This window comes from Hippopotamus amphibius, chromosome 1 (assembly GCF_030028045.1).
Source record: "Hippopotamus amphibius kiboko isolate mHipAmp2 chromosome 1, mHipAmp2.hap2, whole genome shotgun sequence".
Taxonomy (NCBI): Eukaryota; Metazoa; Chordata; class Mammalia; order Artiodactyla; family Hippopotamidae; genus Hippopotamus; species Hippopotamus amphibius.
In genome coordinates, this window is record NC_080186.1 from 82,309,768 (window position 1) to 82,329,115 (window position 19,348).

The following is a 19,348-nucleotide window of genomic DNA, read 5'->3' on the forward strand; positions in this document are numbered from 1 at the left end:
TGTAACATACTCATAACCTGAGGTTAGATGCCATGTTGAAAGGCAATGAATGAGAACCCAGTGTTCATCTTTCTCAGCTAAAGTTCAGCCTCTGGGAGGAGAGTTTCCACCCCATAGATCTAGGATGCCATTGGCTGCAGTTGGGACTACAAATCCTCCTACCTAAGGCTAACCCATCCCTCACCAGTAGCTGGGAGCTGGGAGCTGGAACGAAACAGCCAAAGCTTGGCTGAGCCCTTGCACTTGCATAATCTCCCTATACCTCTTGTCTCTTCCTAGCAATAAAACTCCTGGGTTTTAGCTGGCAGATGGCTGCCTGGAATAAAGATTAGCTTCTTGTGGCTAAGAGTTGCCTCTGTGACTAAGTTCTGATCAGCGGCACAGAAGCAGAGGGATCAGGTACAGCCTCAAGACGTCAATTAAAAGCAGTGGTTCTCTATCCGGAGGGATTCTGCCCTCCAGGGGACACTGGGCGATGTCAGGAGACATTTTTATTTGTCACACTTGGGAAGGAGGAAGTTACACTGGCATCTGGTGGGTAGAGGCCGGGATACTGCTAAACAGGACAGACCCTACATCAATGAGTTATCTGACCCCAAATGCCAATAGTACCAAGACTGAGAAGCCCTGCCTTAAAGGGAGAGGGTGAGCTCATGTTGCTCCTCCCCCTATACTACTGACTGCAGTGTGGACATGAAGGCCGGAGTATGAGCTGCTACCTTTGTCTATGAGGTGGACACGTTGAGGACAGTGAAGTCACAAGATCGAAGTCTGGATCCCTGATCATCCTGAAATTGTTGTATCCAATCACTTCCAAACTTTCTTACCTAAAACAGGATGAAGTTTAAATCTCTGTCTTTGGGGTTTCTGTCACTTCCAGCTGAACTTCACTGATAAACCTTCCTCCCTCCTGCTCCCTTTCCATTCCCCTCAACTTCAGTGAGCTTCTGCGCACCCAGACCTTGCTCCTGGTCTCTCTTCCCTTTGTACTCCTTTGTTGCTCCCAGGTTTCACCTCCAGATTTACTCAAGAGCTATATTCATCCATTCTTAGTTTGATCTACTTTGAATTCTGATACCTGCGCCAAGATTCATCTTGTTGCAGCTCTGAGTCTATCAGGTCCTGCTCCTTCCAGATTCCCAGCTAATCAGGCTCTAGCCAGTCCTATGAGTAAGACATATCAATTGAGTTCTAAATATTTCTTTGTAACCCACTTTGCAATGTGGTGCCACATTCTGCCAGACTAGGTACTATCTGTAATGATCTATACAGTGTGAGTGCCAGCCCAACCGAGTGGAGGGCTGACCAATGGAATGGACCCTGGCCCTCACTGAGGCACTACCAGCTGGGTATATTGGTCATATACCCATGATCGTATTGTACCTGAAGAATTCATCCATCCATCCATGCATCCATTCATTCAACTCCTGCATGAGTCATGTTCAAGGCTCTTACATGAAATCTGCTACGACAATACCCTGGAGGTCTTTCCATTTATCATTATTGTTTACCACAGGCTGAAAAATGATAAATCCTTGGCCATTAAGGAGGATAACCCAGAGACACAGACAGGAAGGGCTGGCCCCTCTCTTTATCTCTTTATGCCTTCCCATTCCTTGTGTTGGAGAACTTGTTGTTAACCAGCCCTTTCCTTTCAAATGTGAATTCATTTGTGTGATGGAGGGGTTCCATATATACAACCATATTGTCAGGGATCCCAAAGTAAACACTTTGTATTCAAGGGCAGATATTCCAGAATGAGGAGGGGAATTCCAGACAGCATATTTGATACTGCTTGAGCCCATCTACATGACATCTTGAAGATATAATAAAATGCATAGAGTGGATTCTTTCCATGGGAAAGTGGACAAGGACCAAAGAATAGTAAAACAAGGACCATCCCAGTGGATCTCCATGTCCTTCAGATGAACTGGGATAAATTCTAAATTTCTGAGTCATGGTTGTAAGCATGATATGAGGGTAGACGCTTCCAACTCAAAGTAATTTAGTGTGAGAAGAACAAAACGGAATCACTTCAATTATCTTCCTTTTCAGAATATTTGTTGATTGGAGTGGAGGAGGGAGAGTATGGCTGCCATATTAAGAGGGGACAGAAACTAACATCAAAGATGCTGTGGAAGCCAGCCTCCCAGATGGACCCCAGTAGTCCCACCTCCTGTTACTCACACCCTTGTGTCGTCCCCTCCCACACTGTATTAATCTGTGTGACTGATAGAACACAGAAGTGATGCTGTGTGACTCAGGAGGCTAGGTCATAAAACACATGTGGCTTCCGTCTGTCTCACTTTCTCTCTTAGATCATTCACTCTGGGGGATGCAGCTCTACAGAGAGGGCTGAAGTGAGGAACTGAGCCCTCTTGCCAACAGCCATGCGAGTGCGTCATCTTGGAAGCAGATCCTCCTGCCCCAGTCAAACCTTCAGGTAATCATAGCCCCAGACAACCTCAAGGGAGACCCTGAATGTAAACCATTCAGCTCAGTGGCTCCTCGACCCACAGAAACGGTGAAGTAATACATTTGTATTGTTTCCAGCTGCTAACGTCTGTGATAATTGGTTAACGCAGCCATAGACAACTATTATACCCCTTATTGTCAGTCAGTGTATGCTAGCAGCTCAGTTAATCCTCACGACAATCCTGTGAAACAGAAATGATTTTCTCCATCTCAGAGGTGTGAAAATAGGTTCAGAGAGGTTAAGTAATTTCCCAGGGTCATACAACTGCCTTCGAGTCCCTCTAAACCATGCTGTCCCACGCAGTCATGCCTCTCTGAGACTTTCTCCTCCTCCTCCCACTGACCTACCGTGATGAGCCAGGTTGTCCTGATAGTGGTCTCAGGTTTAATGGTAAGATTATATGATCATAGGATGGGAGGTAGATGAGGGTTTGAAAACTACCACTGCCTGCAAAAATCGTATTCATACATACCTTGTGAAGCAGTTTCAAGAACTTGGCAGAGGTGAGGTGAAGCACACAAATGAAAGAACTAGAAGACAGTGTTTCTAGTTAAAGTCAGAAAGTTGATGACAAATAACGAGACCTCCACTGGGACAAAGGATTGTTGGTATCATTTGTGGAGCTAGACACAGACATGCCGTGGGGAAACAGGTGAAGCCCTGAAAGCTTGGACATCCCTGGCTGCAGGATTTTATCAGTCACCTTGGGAGTCCAGGTGGGGTCATCACCTACCTGTGTCCTTGAGTCTATCTCAGGAGGGGGAAGACAGCCTGGAGTGATTCTTCTGCCTGTTCTGGAACGGACTCAACCTAGGTTCTCTGGGACATCACGAGCAATAGACCTTTTCTTCCCCAGTTCCCTACACAGTGGGAAGTAAAAGGCCATACTTTCTTCTGAGGTCATTTTTTGAGCCAATAAGTCAGATTGATTCAGAGCTTTTTGATGGAGTTTTGAGATCTGCTTATTAAGGACTTATATTAATGCTAATAAGTGGAAGCCAAGTGAATTCATGAGTTTGAATACCTAAACCCTAATCCAGTGCTTCTCAAACTTTAATGCAAATGAATCACCTGGGACATCTATTAAAATGCAGATTTGGATTCCCCAGCGCTGGGGTGGGGCCTGATGTCCTGCATTTCTACAACTTCTGGTTTAAAAAGAGGACAAGCTAGGGAAATTCCCTGGTGGTCTAGTGGTTAGGACTCCATGCTTTCACTGCTGTGGGCCCGAGTTTGATCCCTGGTTGGGGAACTAAGGTCTCATTAGCTGCGTGGCGCAGCCATAAAAAAAAAAAAAAAAAGACAAGCTGGGCACATGGTCCAGTAGCTTCCTAATTGCCTACAGGACTCATCCATTTACTCAACCAATATTTAAAGGCACTTGCTGTGATCTTGCCACAAGAAGGCATGGTTCCTTCCCCCCAAGATGCTTATAGCCTTGGAGAAGATACAGAAACCAAATAGAGAATTATATAACTCCCAATGTGCTTTGGGAACCCTGAAAAGGAGCCCCTCCCCACCAGCAGACCAGGCTGAAGAAGGTCTGGGAAAGTTCGTGGAGGAGGTGACATGGGGTAGGCAATTTCAGGCCCCACAGTCTTGGATTGAAAGTGCTTCAGGATCCCACTGACTCTCTCAGCTATATCTCCTGACAAGTCAAGCTCACTTCCATGTACCTATCCACCCTCTCCTGTCTGACTTTGCTCAAGATTGCAGGGTACATGGGAGCAAGGAACGCATTTGTCTTCCTCACCACAATGTCCCCAGAGACCAGCAGAAAGCCTGGCATTAAACTGTGCTCAATGCTTAAATGAATAAACGTGCTTTGTGCCAGCTCAAAGCCTCTGCGGCTTTGAAGACCCAGGTCAGGCTTGGCTTTTGTCTAAGCCATCTCTACAGAAGGTCATGACTGCCGCCTACAGGATGGTCCTATATCCTTTCTGAGTTCTTCCAGGCTTGTAAGCCTGGTCAGGAGCCCTAGTCAACCAGCCACTAGGTCTGCAATCATTGGTGTTGCCAGCCTCAGACATGGTATATCTGCTTCTGCCTCAGTTTCCCTTTGTGACTAGACCCCTTCTCTGAACACCAGCCTACTTGTCTGAGACTTTCAACTAGCTCTTCCCAAACCTTTCACTTTGGGGGTTGGATCACGTACCATCCTCAGCTGTGATTCTTGTCCTCCTGTGAATGGGCTGATGGCACAGAACTGGAACTGATCCAAGCCTGACTTTGTGACCAGTGCCCTGAACGCCAGCGACCTTCTCCATCAGCACCTGCAGCAACCAAGGCCAAGTGCACTGGACTGCTCAGCTGCTACCATTTCCCCAGCCTTGTCCTATTGTCTTCCTCCATCCCCCAGTCTGTTTGCGAACCCTTGCCTGGAATTCCTTGCATGCAAGTTAGCCCTAGGTTAGGTAGCCCTTTCCAAAAGCAGGCTCCCTCCCTGCTTCACCCTCTAAGGATGTAATCTCGGTCTCTCCCCGCTGAAATTCCAAACCACTGCAGCTATCTCACATGGACACCTTTTTACCTTGCACCACAGTTGTTTGTGTACCTGTCATCATTTCTACTAGACAGTAAGCCAGGCATATGTCTTTTTCCTTTGTATTAATATGTCAACTAGACTCTCAATCACTGCTTGTTGAAGAGATGAAGTCATAACACAACACCAAGTACAAATCAAATGGGATGTAATAGTCTCCCTGACCCTTGGGCCCCATTCCATTCAGCCTGTATATCACCCCTAAATGAACCATTCTAAAACACAGCCATTCTCATGACAGAAGAAACTGCAGCTCCCCATTGCCTATTGCATGAGATCCACATTCTTCATCCTGAACCAAGCTTGCCTCCAGCCCCTTTGGCACATCTGGCCTCAATCCTACTTGCCCAACCTGCTGACACTTCAACCCCTCACCCCAGCTGCACTTTCATACGGATCAATTTGTCCCTCTTTTCTGTGTTACTATCTAAATTTCTTCATCTGGCACTTCTTTTGCTTCGCCTATTCCCATCTAGCCATGTAGTTTAGCTACTGGCCTGTCTGAAACGCAATGCTAAGATTTTTAGGATGAAAAAAGCCATCATTTAAATGTTGTGAGACTTTTGTCTGGCAAGAGAAGAGTCTTCATAAGTCCTTCAGGGATGGATAGTTTTTCCCTTGTTTGGGGAAACCATGTGGTTGGACACATGAAAATAAGAATCCACCCAGTGTTCTTGGGGGAGAACTGTGAGGAAACCTCCAAGCTGAAGGTAGATGTTTTCAGTCTGAGAAGCTTAAGTGTTCTGTTTGGTACATCATGTAGATGTGATGTCTACAGCTGAGTAGGAGTTGGGTAAGGAGGTGGAGAATGTTTCTTGGGTTGCAACAAATTTAGCTGATGCTGTATCTGAACTTTGATTTGTTCCTGCAGGATGTGAAATTTCTTTATTGAAAGTTGCTTGCTAATCATAGAAACAGTTGCTACACACTTACCATGTGCCAGGACAGAGAGAAACCATTGCAAGGATGAACGCCTATAATCCTCACAACTTTAGGATTTTTCAGATGATGAAAAGAAGGCTCAGAAATGTTAAAGATCATGCCTTACAAATTAGAGGCAGAAACCAAGATGTGAACACCAGGAGTCTGACTCCACAGCCTATGCTCCTAACCTTTACTCTCAGAGTCTTTGACTTTTTAAAAATCTCATTCTCTAAAAATTTCTTTTTAAAAAAATTAGTATTTAGTATATGATTATTATTTGAGAAGGCAGACTCAAAAACATTTTACGGTAGGGATACCCAATCACATTTTGCCACTTTTTCATATGTCATCTTGCATTATTTTGCTTATTGTTTCATATTCACAGGTATTTGTCCCAAGAAATGTGAAGTATCCTTGAAGGTAGGTATTGTGTCTTAAAATTCCACTTTATCTCCCATAGTAGGCCCAACTGTATCCTCCGTAAATACTCACTGAATTGAATTAAACTGGTACTCAAGTGACCTTTACCCTCTGGAGCAAAGCAAAGGTAGTGAAAATGTTATACAAATATTTAGAAATTAAAAATATATAGAAATTCAGTAGATTTCTAGAGCTTCTGGGGAAGGCTGAAGCTGCTTCCAAGCACTGCAAACAGAACACAGTGACTTAAAAATAATCCTTCTGTACAAACATGAGAAGTGTTATTGCAGACTCCCAGAGGTGGATAATGGATCTGAACTTTAAAACACCATGATGAAGTAGTGCTTAATTTAGGGAACTCAAATTGCAAACTGCGAGATCAGCCCGCTCACAGGTGGTTTGTAGTCCATGCTTTGGCTCCCTCTGTTGGCGGAAAGGAAGACGGGTTTTTGTTTTTGTTTTCCTGCAGGAATTCTTGGTTCAGGTTGTGTGATGGCTGTTGTTCACTGCATGTACTACCTGAGGCAATTCAGCTCTCAGATTTAGGAAAGGGGAAGAGAAAACCTATTGGATCTTTCTCCTCAGATGGAAACTAAATACACATCTTCATTCATTTTATATACTACCATTGCTGCCTTAACAAACCACTTATTAATTGACAGAGAACACACACAGCGTTTGTTCTGCCACAGCTTTCCCAAGCTTCTAATTGTAAGGCATAAAAAGTACACTTTGCTCACACAGTTGGTCACACAAGCCTGGTTTTCCCACACTGTCTGCGAACCCCATATCTTGGTTATGTTTTCCATGACACAGGCAAGGGGTTTTAATCTCAACTAGCTAAAGGAATCAAATATCTAAAAATTCTGTTTGATTTATCAGGTGGAATTAAGGACACACATCTTTCCTTAGCATGTGATCTCTTTCTCAATTCCCCCTCCCCAGAACTTTTATATATGAGTCTGAATTGTTAGTTAATCATGTCAATGACTCATCATTTGAGATTTGGCTCCAGTGCCCCCAGGAGAATTCCTCTGTATAGTATTCCAAGGAAGCATAAAGCATCGCTTTCCCCCTGTTCAGCCATGTGCAATTCCAAGCACCAGGGAAGATTCTGAGATACCACTAGTGCCTGGCACACTTTAGAGTTCAAAAAAGATTTGTTTAAACAAATAAAATTTGAAGTCATATTCTATTTTAAGGGCTAATTTTATATATGTCAGAATTCCTCCTTCCTGCATATGAGGATATTTGTTTTATTTCATTAATCTTAAAAGGGGCATAACAATGTTTTACATAAAATGCTTATTGTCAAGGAACTTTTATGTATTATGGGAGAATGAGACAGATATGCCTGGCATCCATCAGGGCTCTGCCACTAACTGGAGAGGCAACGAACATGGGCCCTTAGCATCCTTGCACGTTCTATGCTCACTTGGGCTTTTTTTCCGTGTTGTGTTTGCAGTGAGCAACCTTGAGGGATGAGGGAATGTCTCTCTGTGGGACAAAGAGCAGGCCTGCTTACTGCTTGCTATAAAATGGTAGGTTCCCCAAGCTCAGCATTCCCCAAGCTCAGCATTCCTCTTCTGTAAATGCAACCCATTTTGTGTGCAAGCATCCATCTGGGCCCACCTGCTTCGTTCCTGGGAGAACTGGGGTTCAGAGAACCGACACAATCATGTTGACATTCTGGCTACCGCTTTTGCTATGATAAGTCCTTCATCTCTGACCCAGGAGTCTTGTGTGTTCTGTCAACATCCGTGAAACTGTGACGAGCGGACATGTTAGCCTGCGAGTAGGGTAACATAGATTCTTCAAAGTTCCTGACATTCCCCCCCACCCCCACCCCACCCCAGGGTGTCCCCACACAAGTTATTTAACCTCTTTTAGCTGCAGTTTCCCTTCCTTATAAAGAGGACAATGTATCTGGCTCATAGCGTTGTGTGGCGAAGTTAAATAAGAAGGTACACATCCCTACACCACTAGACCCGCCCTGGGAGCCCCCTTCCCTCTTTAGGACACGGGCAGATGCTGCTTTGCCTTGATGCCTCCTGCAGCTGGGCGGGGCGGGACGGAGTGGACCGCAGGGTGGGCTGCGGAGAGGCGGCTCAGCAGCAACCCCGCAATTTCTGCGTAGGCGGGGCTCGGAAAACCGCAAGCTGATTGGAACGGGAACCAAGGGTTGTGTCTGCAGAGGCGTTCAGAGGGCAACCACGCGGTTTTTATTTAGAGGGTCTATTTCAGGTGGCTTCGGGGTCTTCCTGACGGGAATTACAGGGGCACTAACACCTCCCCGCAGACGCTCCGCTTCCTGACGACCGCGCCCGCCCGAGCAGCCCGACGCCCCTCGGGAGTCGGGCTGCGCCGCCCCCCTCCGCGGCCGGCCACCGCCGGGAGACCCCGCGGCCGCGCTCGGGGCCCCCCCGCCCCGCACGCGCCCGCTCACGCATGCTCCCGGCGCTCCCACGCGCGCAGGCCTGTCGCCGCCGCAGCCCACGCAGCCTCGTGCTTCGGGCGCGCGGGCTCGGCGGCTGCGCGGCGCCCACGGAGGCAACGGCCGGCGCTGGGACGAGCTCTCGGGAGGTTGTTGCAGCGCGGGGCGCGTCGCCCCCCTCGGTCCACCAGAGCCCGGAGACCTCGGAAATTCGGCTCAGGGTCTGTGGGGAGCGACATGCAACCCAAACCCCGTTGTGTCGAACCCCGCGCACATAAACACGCACAAGCACTCACACAGACGTCGCCGCGACCCGCCCGCGGGCGGCCAGGGAAGAGCCCGCGACCCGGGAGGGGCCGCTGCCTACGCCCGAGAGGCCGCTGCTCGGGACCGGCCGCTGAAAGGTGCGACGTAAGTGCCCGGCGTCACCGGCCCGGCGTAACGGCACAACGGCCGGCCTCGGGCCTGCCTCGCCGTGGCGGGGCGGGGCCGGGCCGGGCGGAACCGGCGCGGGAGAGCGGGTAGGCGGGGGCGGTCGGGCAGGAAGGGAGCGGGGGGGCCGGGGAGGAGCGCGGGAGTGATTTGTCCTGCACGGCCCGGTACGGCGGCGCCCAGGGCGGGCCGGAGACCGGGCTGTGGCTGCGCTCAGGCGCATAAGCCCGCATCCGGCGGACTCGCGACCGCTCTTCGCTTGCAAGGCCCGCTGACTTCGTTAAGAGGCGGTCGCCGGGTGAGGACGGGCGCTTGCGGCCGGTGACTCCCAGTGCCCTGGCCTCGGCAATACAGACCGACGACTGAGGGGGCGGTGGGAAGGGCGCGGGGCCGTCGCCTCTGGCTTAACAGAGCAGATGCGCAGAAACTCCAACAGGTGGCTCCGTGGCGCAATGGATAGCGCATTGGACTTCTAGAGGCTGAAGGCATTCAAAGGTTCCGGGTTCGAGTCCCGGCGGAGTCGCAGTTTTTGCCCCCGCCCTGTACATTATATGCTACACCTGTCATTCCTCTCATTTTCCTAAAGGGTGTATGTAACTCGCCTCGCATTCTCTGCCCACTCTCTCCACTGCCTTCGGCTTCTGCAGCTCTTTGGCCTCTAGCCGCTCGCACCGCTGGCCTCTCCCTCCCCCTGCTTCCCTGGCTCGGTGGCTCTGGGCCTGGGCCCAGCCGACTCCGGAGCCTGACCCGGGGACTGGGAAGAGCGGCCTGGGCGGCGGCGAAGCGAGGCCTCGCGGTTTCGGCCTGAGCAGAGCGCGGGGGAGACCCGGGCCTCGGGTGTTCCCGAAGAGCTGCCCCCAGGCCCCGGGGGACACCCCCTCGGCGGGAGCGCGAGCGCGAGCGTGGCTGCTCAGGAGGGGCGAACGCAGGACGAGGAAACGCACCCACGCAGTGAGCTGCCCCTGCAGCCCCGAAGGCTTCCGAATTGTCACGTACCGGAATCCCCAGTGGAATCCTGTCAGGGACCCGAGGGCCACTCTGCCGCTCAGCTCCTGTAGGCAAGGATGACTATCTTGTACCTCTTCTCCTGACAATTCATAGCTTGCACGAGATTAGAGTTCCACCGCACTAAATGCGAATGAATGAATGAATGAATGAATGAAATTTTTAAAATTCGTTGTAACGAACAATTCATGCAAAAAATGCAAAATCCAAAATTGTCAAAAAAGGTACAGGGAAAAGTAAACATCTTTTTTCTTCCTATATGCCAGCCTTGCAATTCTCTATATAAGCCGTCAGTGAAAATGGTTTCTTGAAAATATTTTCAGATTTATTTTATGCATATATCAGCCTTTCTGTATCTATTCTCTTTATGTTTGTTGATGTTACTGATATAGGTGATATAGCATTAGGATTGGTAGTATACTATGCTTGCAGTTTCACTTATTGATACAATAGAGCTGCCTTGTTCCATTTTACGTAAGTATAGTGATTTAATAGTCCCAATAGTTGGACATTTAAGTGTCCAGTGTTTTCCTACTACAAGCAATGTTTCAGTGAACATCCTTATTCTTATATTATTGTACAAAAGTGCAAACATATCTGTAGGATAGTTTCCTAGGAAGTTGAGTTGTTGGGTCAAAGGTTTATTTGTGCATTCTTTGATAGATATTGCCAAATTGGTCTCATGGAGAGTGTATCTCTTTTACTCTCACCAACAGTGATAAAAGTGGCATTCCAAATTAGTGTAGAAGAGGAAGGATGTTCATTATCAGTGGTTCTGGGACAAAATTCCCACTTCACTCCTTTTACAAAAGTATATTCTGGATGAAGAAACTACAAGTATAAAGATAAAACCATGAAAAGCACTAAAATAAAACCTGATGAAGTTATTTAATAATCTGAGTGCAATATAACCCCAAATCTAGAAACCATTACAAATTGATAAATACAAGTATATGAATTTTTGTAGGACAAAAAATAAAATACCATAAACAAAATTAAAAAACTGGGAAAGAAGAATTACAATACATATCACAAAAAAGGGCTGGTTTCCTTAAAATGTAAAGAACTCCTACAAACCAATAAGAACATGACAAATGATGCAATAGAAAAATGACCAAATTTAAGAATAGGTAAATTATAAAAAAGAAATACAAATTGTTCTATTATAAAAAGTTGCTCAGTTTCACTCATAACAGGACATGGATTGAAACTACAGCTAGAAACCTTCTTTCAGCTGTCTGATAACACGTAGGGTATGTTGGAAAGATTGACATTTAATTTTCTACCCTAAATGCAGCATTGTTTAAAATGACCTCAGGAATTCCCTGGCGATCCAGTGGTTGAGACTCCATGCTTTCACTGCCAAGGGCCCAGGTTTGATCCCTGGTCAGGGAACTAAGATCCCACCAGCCACACGGAACAGCCAGAATCAGTCAATCAGTCAATCAATAAAATGGCCTCAGAACTTACTAGGTGCCACAGTGGTTAAGAATCCGCCTGCCAATGCAGGGGACATGGGTTCAGTCCCTGCATCAGGAGGATACCATGTGCTGTGGAGCGGCTGAGCCCGTGCACCACAACTATTGAGTCTGCACTCTAGAGCCCGTGTGCTGCAACTCCTGAAGACCACGCACCTAGAGCTGGTGCTCTGCAGCAGAGAAGCCGCCACAATGAGGAGCCTGCCCACCACAATGAACAGTAGCCCCCACTTGCAGCAACAAGAGAAAGCCTGTGTGCAACAATGAAAACCCAATGCAGCCAATAAATTAATTAAAAAAAGATGCAGTAATAGACATTCTTTAAAAAAAATTTAAAAAAAAAATGACCTGAAGCTGGAAATAACCTACACATCCATCAGTAATGAACTGTTAAGAAAGTATGGTAGAGCCATGTAATTGAATTGAATACAGTGCAGACCTTTAAAAAATGAGGAAGGTCTATATATACTACTATGGAAGAATAACCAAGATTATGTAAAAAAACTGATGCATAAATGAGTATATTTAATATTCTTTTTGTGTTAAGTAATGCTAATAATAGTAGTAATAATGTGTGTTATTATGACTGTGCATAGAAAATTTCTGGAAAGATAAACTGCACAGTGCTGGAGCAGGGGGCAGTGGTATGAAGGGTGGGAGCCTTCCTTTTTACTGATTGTAATGTTTGAGTCTTTTTCATGGTAAGCCTATCTTATCCTTGTAAGGGAAGTTAATTTTTAAAAAGATAAAGCAAAAAAATTCCTAAGATACTGAGGAAGGAATAAAAAGCATTTGGTGCGTGTTCTTAAGATCACTTTCCTATAGTCAGCCTTGATACTGCTTATCCATTAAAGATTTTCTGAATTTGATTTAAGAAATATTAACTCCTTATACTCTACTCTGCTGGATATCAGCCATAAATACACCCTTCAGGAGCTCCTCCTCCAAAGTGTAGAGAAATATGTAAACAAGTTATCTCTTTACAAGGTGATTCCAGCAGTATGGACTTGTACACTGTGTTAAGGAGTGTGTGGACTTTGCCCTAAAGGCAATGGGAAATCACTGCCTAGTCTTTTTTTTTTTTTTTAATTTTTATTTTTCTCATTGAAGTATTGTTGAGTAACCATGTTTCAGGTGTCCGGCAAAGTGATCAATTACACATATACATATGCATATATATCTTCTTTTTCAGATTCTTTTCCATTATAGGTTATTACAAGATATTAAGTATAGTTCCCTGTGCTATACAGTAGGTCCTTGTTGTTTATCTGTTTCATATATAGTAGTCTGTATTGGTTAATCCCAGATTTCCCTCCCCCCGCTTTCCCCTTTGGTAACCATAAGTTTGTTTTCTTTGGCTGTGAGTCTATTTCTGTTTTGTAAAGAAGTTCATTTGTATCATTTTTTAAGATTTTACATATAAGTGATATCATATGATACTTGTCTTTCTTTGACTTCATATAGTACGATAATCTCTAGGTCCATCCGTGTTGCTGCACATGGCATTATTTCTTTTTTATGGCTGAGTGAAATTCCATTTATATATGAAATATGTAATATTAATATATAATATTATATTAATACTCACATATACAGACACACACATATATATAAAACATCTTCTTTACCATGATCTGTTGGTGGACATTTAGATTGCATCCATATCTTGGCTATTGTAAATAGTGCTGCTATGAACATTGGGGTGCATGTATCTTTCCAGTTAGAGTTTTCTCCAAATGTATACCCAGGAGTGGGATTGCTGGATCATATGGTAACTCTGTTTTTAGTTTTTTAAGAAACCTCCATACTGTTCTCCATAGTGGCTGCACCAATTTACATTCCCACCAACAGTGTAGGAGGGTTCCTTTTTCTCCACATCCTCTCCAGCATTTATTATTTGTAGACTTTTTAGTGATGGCCCTTATGAATAGTGTGAGGTGATACCTCATGGTAGTTTTGATTTGCATTTCACTAATAATGGTGTTGAGCATCTTTTCATGTGCCTGTTGGCTGTCTGTATGTCCTCTATGGAGAAATGTCTTTTTAGTTCTTCTGCCCATTTTTTGATTGTGTTGTTTGTTTCTTTGATAATGAGCTGTATGAACTGTTTGTATATCCTGGAAATTAATCCCTCATTGGTAGCATCGTTTGCAAATATTTTCTCCTAGTCTGTAGGTTGTCTTTTTGCTTTATTTAAGCTTTCCTTTGCTGTGCGAAAGCTTTTAAGTTTAATTAGGTCCCATTTGTTTATTTTTGTTTTTATTTCCATCACTCTAGGAGACAGGTCCAAAAAAATATTGCTGTGATTTATGTCAAAGAGTGTCCTGCCTATGTTTTCCTCTAGGAGTTTTATAGTATTTAGTCTTACATTTAGGTCTTTAATCCGTTTGGGGTTTACTTTTTATATGGTGTTAGAGAATGTTCTAATTTCGTTCTTATACATGTAGTTGTCCAGTTTTCCCAACACCATTTTTTAATGCATCTTTTTTTTTTTTTTTTATTATTATTTTATTTTATTTTTTTGGGGGGTACACCAGGTTCAATCAACTGTTTTTATACACATATCCCCATATTCCCTCCCTTTCTTGACGCCCCCCCCTCGATTCCCCCCCACCCTCCCTGCCCCAGTCCTCTAAGGCATCTTCCATCCTCGAGTTGCACTCCCTTTGTTATACAACAACTTCCCACTGACTATTTTACAGTTGGTAGTATATATATGTCTGTACTACTCTCCCGCTTCTTCTCAGTTTCCCCTTCACCCCCCGCCCCCTCCCATACCTCGAGTTCTCCAGTCCATTCCCTGTATCTGCTTCCCTGTTCTTGTCACTGAGTTCATCAGTACCATTTTTAGATTCCGTATATGTGAGTTAGCATACAATATTTGTCTTTCTCTTTCTGACTTACTTCACTCTGTATGACAGATTGTAGTTCTATCCACCTCATTACATATAGCTCCATCTCATCCCTTTTTATAGCTGAGTAATATTCCATTGTATATATATGCCACATCTTCTGTATCCATTCATTTGTTGATGGGCATTTAGGTTGCTTCCATGTCCTGGCTATTGTAAAGAGTGCTGCAATAAACATTATGGTACAAGTTTCTTTTGGGATTATGGTTTTCTTTGGGTATATGCCCAGGAGTGGGATTACTGGATCATATGGTAGTTCTATTTGTAGTTTTTTAAGGAACCTCCAAATTGTTTTCCATAGTGGCTGTACCAACTTACAGTCCCACCAACAGTGCAGGAGAGTTCCCTTTTCTCCACACCCTCTCCAACATTTGTTGTTTCCAGACTTTGTGATGATGGCCATTCTGACTGGTGTGAGGTGATACCTCATTGTGGCTTTGACTTGCATTTCTCTGATAATGAGTGATGTTGAGCATCTTTTCATGTGTTTGTTGGCCATCTGTATGTGTTCTTTGGAGAAATGTCTATTTAGGTCTTCTGCCCATTTGTGGATTGGGTTATTTGCTTTTTTGGTATGAAGCTGCATGAGCTGCTTGTATATTTTGGAGGTTAATCCTTTGTCCGTTGTTTCATAGGCAATTATTTTTTCCCATTCTGAGGGTTGCCTTTTAGTCTTGTTTATGGTTTCTTTTGCTGTGCAAAAGCTTTTAAGTTTCATGAGGTCCCATTCGTTTATTCTTGATTTTATTTCCATGATTCTAGGAGGTGGGTCAAAAAGGATGTTGCTTTGATGTATGTCAAAGAGTGTTCTGCCTATGTTTTCCTCTAGGAGTTTGATAGTGTCTGGCCTTATATGTAGGTCTTTAATCCATTTGGAGTTTATTTTTGTGTATGGTGTTAGGAAGTGTTCTAATTTCATTCTTTTACATGTTGCTGTCCAATTTTCCCAGCACCACTTATTGAAGAGGCTGTCTTTTTTCCATTGTATACTCGTGCCTCCTTTGTCAAAGATAAGGTGCCCATATGTGTTTGGGCTTACTTCTGAGTTCTCTATTCTGTTCCATTGATCTTCCTTTCTATTTTTGTGCCAGTACCATACTGTCTTGATCACTATGGCCTTGTAGTATAGTTTGAAGTCAGGAAGCCTGATTCCACCAACTCCATTTTTCCTTCTCAAGATTGCTTTGGCTATTCGGGGTCTTTTGCGTTTCCATACAAATCGTAAGATTTCTTGCTCTAGTTCTGTGAAAAATGCCATTGGTAATCTGATCGGGATTGTATTAAATCTGTAAATTGCTTTGGGTAGTACAGTCATTTTCACAATGTTGATTCTTCCAATCCAGGAACATGGTATATCCCTCCATCTGTTTATGTCATCTTTGATTTCTTTCATCAATGTCTTAAAGTTTTCTGCATACAGATCTTTTGCCTCCTTAGGCAGGTTTATTCCTAGGTATTTTATTCTTTTGGTTGCAATGGTGAATGGGAGAGTTTCCTTAATTTCTCTTTCTGCTCTTCCGTTGTTAGTGTATAGGAATGCAAGAGATTTCTGTGCATTAATTTTGTATCCTGCTACTTTACTAAACTCATCAATGAGTGCTAGCAGTTTTCTGGTAGAGTCTTTAGGGTTTTCTATATATAGTATCATGTCATCTGCAAAGAGTGATAATTTTACTTCTTCTTTTCCAATTTGGATTCCTTTAATTTCTTTTTCTTCTCTGATTGCTGTGGCTAACACTTCCAAAACTATGTTGAATAACAGTGGTGAGAGTGGACACCCTTGTCTTGTTCCTGTTCTTAGAGGGAATTCTTCCAGTTTTTCTCCATTGAGAACAATGTTGGCTTTTGGTTTGTCATATATGGCTTTTATGATGTTGAGGTAATTTCCTTCTATGCCCATTTTCTGGAGAGCTTTTATCATAAATGGATGTTGAACTTTGTCAAAAGCTTTTTCTGCATCTATTGAAATGATCATATGGTTTTTATCCTTCAATTTGTTGATATGATGTATCACGTTGATTGATTTGCGTATATTGAAGAATCCTTGCATCCCAGGGATAAACCCCACTTGATCGTGGTGTATGATTTTTTTAATGTGCTGTTGCAGTCTGTTAGCTAGTATTTTGTTGAGGATTTTTGCATCTATATTCATCAGTGATATTGGTCTGTAGTTTTCTTTTTTTGTGACATCTTTGCCTGGTTTTGGTATCAGGGTGATGGTAGCCTCATAGAATGAGTTTGGGAGTGCTCCGCCTTCTGCAATATTTTGGAAGAGTTTGAGAAGGTTAGGTGTTAACTCTTCTCGAAATGTTTGATAGAATTCGCCTGTGAATCCATCTGGTCCTGGGCTTTTGTGTGTTGGGAGATTTTTAATCACTGCCTCAATTTCTGTACTTGTGATTGGTCTGTTCATGGTTTCTATTTCTTCCTGGTTCAGTCTTGGAAGATTGTATTTTTCTAAGAATGTATCCATTTCTTCCAGGTTATCCAATTGATTGGCATATAGTTGCTTGTAGTAGTCTCTCATGATGTTTTGTATTTCTGAGGTGTCCGTTGTGACTTCTCCTTTTTCATTTCTAATTCTGTTGATTTGCATCTTCTCCCTTTTTTTCTTGATGAGTCTGGCTAATGGTTTATCAATTTTGTTAATCTTCTCAAAGAACCAGCTTTTAGTTTTATTTATTTTTCTTATGGTTTCTTTCCTTTCTTTTTCATTTATTTCTGCTCTGATCTTTACGATTTCTTTCCTTCTGCTCACTTTGGGGTTTCTTTGTTCTTCTTTCTCTAGTTGTTTGAGGTGTAAGGTTAGGTTGTTTATTCGATCATTTTCTTGTTTCTTAAGGTAGGACTGTATTGCTATAAACTTCCCTCTTAGAACTGCTTTTGCTGCGTCCCATAGGTTTTGGGTTGTTGTGTTTTCGTTGTCATTTGTTTCTAGATACTTTTTGATTTCCTCTTTGATTTCTGTAGTGATTCCTTGGTTGTTTAATAGTGAATTGTTTAGCCTCCATGTGTTTGTATTTTTTGCAGGTTTTTTCCTGTAATTGATATCTAGTCTCATGGCGTTGTGGTCTGAGAAGATGCTTGATATGATTTCAATTTTCTTGAATTTGCTGAGGTTTGATTTGTGACCCAAGATGTGATCTATCCTGGAAAATGTTCCGTGTGCACTTGAGAAGAAAGTGTAGTCTGTCGTTTTTGGATGGAATGTCCTATAAATATCAATTAAGTCGAGATGGTCTAATGTGTCATTTAAAGCTTGTGTGTCTTTATTTATTTTCTGTTTGGATGATCTGTCCATTGATGTAAGTGGGGTGTTCAAGTCTCCCACTATAATTGTGTTACTGTCGATGTCCCCTTTTATAGCTGTTAGCATTTGCCTTATGTATTGAGGTGCTCCTATATTGGGGGCATAGATATTTACCATTGTGATATGTTCTTCTTGTATGGATCCCTTGATCATTATGTAGTGTCCTTCCTTGTCTCTTTTAATAGTCTTTACTTTCAAGTCTAATTTGTCTGATATGAGTATTGCTACTCCAGCTTTCTTTTGACTTCCATTTGCATGGAATATCTTTTTCCATCCCTTCACTTTCAGTCTATATGTATCCCTTGGTCTGAAGTGGGTTTCTTGTAGGCAGCATATAGAAGGGTCTTGTTTTGGTGTCCATTCAGCCAGTCTGTGTCTTTTGGTTGGAGCATTTAATCCATTTACATTTAAAGTGATTATTGACATGTGTGTTCCAATGACCATTTTCTTACTTGTTTTGGGTTTGTATTTGTAGGTGTTTTCCTTTTCTTGTGTTTCCTACTTAGAGAAGTTCCTTTAGCACTTGTTGTAAGGCTGGTTTGGTGGTGCTGAATTCTCTTAACTTTTGCTTGTCTGGAAAGCTTTTGATTTCTCCCTCAAATCTGAATGAGATTCTTGCTGGGTAAAGTATTCTTGGCTGTAGGTTTCTCTCTTTCAGGACTTTCAGTATGTCCTGCCATTCCCTTCTGGCCTGCAGAGTTTCTGTAGAAAGGTCAGCTGTTATCCTGATGGGTTTTCCCTTATATGTTGTTTGTTGCTTTTCTCTTGCTGCTTTTAATATTTTTTCTTTGTGTTGAATTGTCGTTAGTTTGATTAATATGTGTCTTGGTGTATTTCTCCTTGGGTTTATTCTGTATGGGACTCTCTGTGCTTCTTGGACTTGGTGAATTATTTCCTTTCCCATGTTGGGGAAGTTTTCCACTAGAACCTCTTCAAATATTTTCACAGACCCTTTCTTGTTTTCTTCTTCTTCTGGGATGCCTATAATTCGAATGTTGGTACGTTTAAGGTTATCACTGAGGTCTCTGAGGCTGTCTTCTAGTCTTTTTATTTTTTTATCTTTTTCCTGCTCTGTGGCATTTATTTCTTCCATTCTATCTTCCAACTCACTTATTCGTTCTTCTGCCTCAGTCATTCTGCTGGTTAGAGCATCTAGAGTATTTTTAATTTCAGTTATTTTGTTATCCATTGCTGTTTGTTTTTCTGAGTTCTTATGAACTGTTTCTTGTACTTTCTCTAATTTGTTATCGAGATTTTGTATCATTTTTACTATCATTACTCTAAATTCTTTTTCAGGCATTTTTCCTATTTCCTCCTCATTTACTTGGTCTTGTGGGTTTTTTTCCTGCTCCTTTGCCTGCATGGTGTTTCTTTGTTTCCTCATGGTTGTCCAAGCTTTTGGGGTTGCTTGTCCT

The 19,348-nt window shown here is 43.3% G+C and overlaps 1 long non-coding RNA gene and 1 other non-coding gene across 2 annotated transcripts; one reads left to right on the top strand and one right to left on the bottom strand.

Annotated features, from left to right (window-relative positions):
• Window positions 1–1,105: 1,105 nt before the first annotated feature.
• Window positions 1,106–4,838, bottom strand: LOC130860427 (uncharacterized). The gene is made up of 3 exons (XR_009055442.1): window positions 4,632–4,838; window positions 3,210–3,336; window positions 1,106–1,164 (listed from the first exon to the last, which is right to left on the bottom strand). It is a non-coding gene; the product is annotated as an uncharacterized LOC130860427 (long non-coding RNA).
• Window positions 4,839–9,666: 4,828 nt separating this feature from the next.
• On the top strand, window positions 9,667–9,751 carry TRNAR-UCU (transfer RNA arginine (anticodon UCU)). The gene is given in 2 exon segments: window positions 9,667–9,703; window positions 9,716–9,751. It is a non-coding gene; the product is annotated as a tRNA-Arg (tRNA).
• Window positions 9,752–19,348: the final 9,597 nt, after the last annotated feature.